This window comes from Orycteropus afer, unplaced genomic scaffold (genome assembly GCF_000298275.1).
Source record: "Orycteropus afer afer isolate SDZICR_OR568_19922 unplaced genomic scaffold, OryAfe1.0 scaffold00047, whole genome shotgun sequence".
In the NCBI taxonomy this organism is placed as follows: Eukaryota; Metazoa; Chordata; class Mammalia; order Tubulidentata; family Orycteropodidae; genus Orycteropus; species Orycteropus afer.
In genome coordinates, this window is record NW_006921634.1 from 14,436,491 (window position 1) to 14,441,235 (window position 4,745).

At 42.1% G+C, this 4,745-nt stretch overlaps 1 protein-coding gene across 1 annotated transcript in view; it reads left to right on the forward strand.

Annotated features, from left to right (window-relative positions):
* The window catches only part of CNTN5 (contactin 5), a 799,637-nt gene that overhangs the window by 742,895 nt on the left and 51,997 nt on the right, over positions 1-4,745 (forward strand). The window lies entirely within an intron of this gene.

Consider the following 4,745-nt stretch of genomic DNA (forward strand, 5'->3'; position numbering starts at 1 on the left):
CATGCCAAAAGGGCATGGGAGAGACATCTTCCAACCTCCTCTAACTTTACAAGAGGGAGACAGAATGACCATCAGCAGCATCAGCCCCAGGCTGATTGCTATGAAGCAGAGGTCAGACATGATGCCACCCTCCAACCTCTTTAACAATTCTGATACCAACCATTCCTCCTATAGCACTTTCTATTTCTCTGCTAGGCCCAATAATTAATTGCCATGGTCACACAGAACTCACAGACGATACTCATGATTATGGGGTTTATTAGGAAAGTAACAGGTTACATTTCAGGTTCAAGAACACTCAGGATACAATTCTTCAATTAAGACAGCCTCCCCTCAGCCATGCTCATAGGCACAGCATTCTTTGGTCTTCAGCCTCTTGGCCTAGCCTCTGCCTTGCTCAGGCAAGTGGCACAAAGGTCTTTTAGCTCTTCTGATAGGTGCACCACACTACACTGACAAGCCCCCTGCCTAAAGGCACTCAGCTTTCTCACTCCATGGGCCAGCAAGCCCCACTGCTCTGTCTCATGCCAGTCTCTCGGTCCTGTTGGTTCTGCTTCCTCTACTGTTACTGTCTCTTTGCCATCTTTCTGCCATCTCAGTGAAGGGATGACACACTCCACTCCTTGCTATTCTCTTGATGGCAATAAGATCCCCATTTTCCACCCCTGGGATGGCTCATCCCAGCTACAGATGGCAAAACTGACCAATCCCCAAATTAGAGTCCCTTCACAATATTTCCATGGTCTAATCCCTACAAGGGTACCATGTACCCTAATTTATGTTATTAACAAGTTATCCAATCCACTTTGTGGACCACAAGCAATTCACATTTGCATAGCCCCACCCAGTCATCTGCTGAGAGTTGGCAAAGACCATGATGAAAAGAACCACATTAGTTCACTACACCACAGGCCATCCCCAGGTTCTTCATTTGTCCTTTCATACTTGAAATATTAAATTTCCCTTCCCAATCATTTTAAGTATAAGCACACCCATGAAAGTGTGTAAGCCAGGCACTTCATGCCTTTGTTACCCTCCCCCCATTTTTGATAGCCAATTTCTAAATTGCCCATTCCTATCAAACCAGTATTATGAGGAGACATTCATTTTCTTTTCTCTGAATTGTCTTCTGTTCCTTTTGAAACTTTGAGCATCTGCATCCATAATCCAAGACCAGTGCAAAAACAAGCCATCAAATTGCAGCAATTTATAGTAGCTCATACTGTGTAAATCGGACCAAACGCAGGTCCCTGACCATTGCACAGTCAGGCTGAAACAGTTTACACACCGAGTGATTAAGAGGTGAAAAAATTATTTAATGCAAAGTGGCAATGCAAGGAGACAGGAGTCGTACCCAAATCAGATTCCCCAAATGGTGGTCAGGTTACAGTTTTTGTAAGTTTCAGGAGATAGAGTTATACATATTCATAACAACTTCAAGAATTTGGGTGTAAATTAGTCAAGGATTGGCTGAAATTTCTTTCGCCTCAATTTAAAGAGAAAGTCTTTTTTAATGCAGTGTGCTTGTGCACCAGATGAGTCACACCAGCTTCCTGTCATCAGCTGATGGCGTTTAGGCAGAAGGGAGAATATCAGTTCCCAGCAACTTTGTTCTTGTTCATCTCACTGTGCATGTCCATGGGCCAAGGTCACTTTTCAAGTTGTCTCCCAAAACACATTAACAAACTTATCACCTGTTTCTAAGGGATAACATGGAGACAATGTCTAAATTGACCTTTCATTCCATTCAGTTCTTAAGGACTGAGTTATCATGTTTACTTATCTGCCTTCAACCAGGGAGGAAGGCTGAATCTTGACTCTAACCAGCTTCAGTGTCAAAAAGCTTTCTCTTCATTCAGTTAACTTCTGGTCAGCTCAGTCCTTGCCATCCAAACTAGGTCAGTAGATTGCAACTGCAAACTTGGGAATTCACACAACTCCCTGCACTTCAGACCAGCCAGTCCCTTTTCTCTCTGTCCTCCCTAATTCCCATGGGCTAGATCAATGCCCATAGGTTCAGGAGTCCACATACCTTTCTGCACTTCAGACTACCCAAGCTATCTTCTCTCATCCATGGGCTAGGTCAAACTCTGTCCACTTCTTCATTACTGCACCTCCCAGTTTTCCACTCATCAAGCATATCTCAGAGATCACCACAAATGAGCTCACAAAGCTCTCTACTCAGCAGCTACAAGGGTTCTAATGGACATTTGACGTTCTCCTGCCTCAATGTACTCAATGTCAAACCACTTGCTGGATATTTAAAAAGCAAAATAGTTTTTTTTTTTTTTTTTTCTCCTGTGCAGGTCCTTCCTTCAAATGCAAATATCTTCTCTCAGCAGTTTGTATGGGTCTGCACATCTTTCAAATGCAAATTTCCTTGGTGGGGCTCATGTTTTGGACCTAAACCCCCAATACTCTATACACAAGGATATGGGCTAGAAACAAAAAGCCTGTGTTTCTTCCAGGCAAATTTTGGTGCCCCTTTTATAATACCCAAGGATGTTTTATGGTGTAGCAGTTAAGGGATATGGCTGCTAATCAAAAGTTCAGTGGTTTAAACTCACCAGTTGCTCCGTGGAAGAAAAATGAGGCAGTCTGATTCCATAATGATTTACAGCGTTGGATACCCTGGGGGTTACTAATGAGTCAGAATCAACTTGATGGCAGTGATTTTACTTTGGTTTAGTTTATCATATCCAATCAAGTATTTGTTGAAGGTAGTGGAGTTACATGCTCCCTGCTATCTATACCCAACATTCATTTCTATCATACACGAGAAATATACAATATCCATAGTACACTGAGATAAACACATAATTGAAAACACATAACCCTTTTTTGTACATTTCAGTTTCATCTTCTTCTCTCCACTCCTTCATTATCTTCCCATTCCATGCGTTGGGATTCTGGATGGCTACAACCAGATGATGTTGGCCCATTTTCAGTCCTCTCTTTTAATAGGTCTGGCTCTTGCCCCAGGCTTTTCTCCTCTCACTTGTAACATAACACCACTTTCTTTTCTGTCAGCCATTACAGATAACAACAACCAAAGTAACCACCTAAGAAACAAAGAATTGAATATGGTGTTGGCAATATGTTCACTTCTCATGCCCCTTCCTTCTTTCTCATAAAATTCCATATTTTTCATGAGTATGGTGTCATTACAACAAATCCTGCTTCTGACACCAACTGCTCAAATATTTTCTTTTAGAAGGATCATCATAAGACTGCTCTTTATGAAGAGGAGGTTAAAGATGTCCTGAACATTCCACTATTCCAAAATGCTGGACCACACCATCACCTCTAACATCAAGCCCTATTTCTCCCCTCAGTATTTTCCTTCCTTTCTTAGGGTTCCACATTCACTGTAACATCTCACAGAACTCACACACTGTGAAGGCAATAGTTCTCATGATTGTGGAGGCTAGCAGGTCTCAAATCTATGGGTCAAGATTCAGTCTGGAGAATTCTCCTCATTTACATGGTTGCAAAGACTGATGAACCCACATCAGCAGATCAGAGGACTGGCTGCTGTTTCAAACAACAGGGAGTAAGATGATGAGGAACCAAATGCAGCATCCAGAGCAAGAGAGTGAACTTTGCCAGAATATTGATATATAAAACCTCAAGGAAACTAAGATAATCCCACCCTAATCCTTCTTTGTTAGCTTAAAAGATAACTCACCTGAAAATGGGGCCATAGCCACAGGCACAGAAGCTAAGGTTTACAATACATCACAAAATAAAGGACTGTGGCTAGAAGGACAATATTAAGGATTCACTGCACTGCAGCAAGTCTCTCAAGTATGGTAGCATTATCTCTTTTTAAATTTTCTTTCGAAAATATTACCATGAAGTGTGTCATGTCTCTCAAATGCAGTAAAACCAGTGCTAGTGATAGCAGTGGCAAAAAGCAAAGGAGAAGTTTAGATTTGAAAGTGAAACAAAAGGTTATTAAACAATATAAAAGTGGAAAATCAGTGAATGCTATTGCTCTCAGTTTAAGCATGTTCACACTATATCCAAATCACATAGTGTCCAATTTCACAGAAAGTATGTAACAGTTGGACAATGAATAAGAAAGACTGCAGAAGAATTGATGCATTTGAATTTTGGTGTTGGCAAAGAATATTAAGGGATTGTCTTGGAAGAAGTATGTCCAGAATGCTCCTTAGAAATGAAATTGGCCAAACTTTATCTCTTGTACTTTATCTTATCAGAAGAGACCAATCCCTGGAGAAAGATATGATGTTTGCTCATCACTGCCCTGGAGTTGCATCTGAATCATAGTGACCCCTCTTTGGGTTTCCGAAGATATATCACTATGGAAGTAGATTGCCCAACCTTCCTTCTGAGGAGTGGTTGGAGGGTTTGAACTTCCAGCCTTTTGGTTAGCAGCTAAATGCCTTAGGCACTACACCACCAGAGCTTCTGCTCAAATAGATTGTTTTTGTTGTTAAGTGCCCTTGAGTCATTTCCGACTCATAGCGACCCCATGCACAGCAGGACGAAACACTGCCCGATCCCACGCCAACCCCACAATCCCTGCTATACTTGAGCCCATCATCGCAGCCACTGTGTCCATCCATCTCGTTGAAGGCCTCCCCCTCTTTCGTCGACCCTCCACTCTACCAAGCATGACATCCGTCTCCAGGAAATGGTCCCTTCTGACAACATGACCAAAATAGGTGAGACGAAGTCTGGCCATTCTTGCTTCCAAGGAGCATTCTGGCTGCACTTCC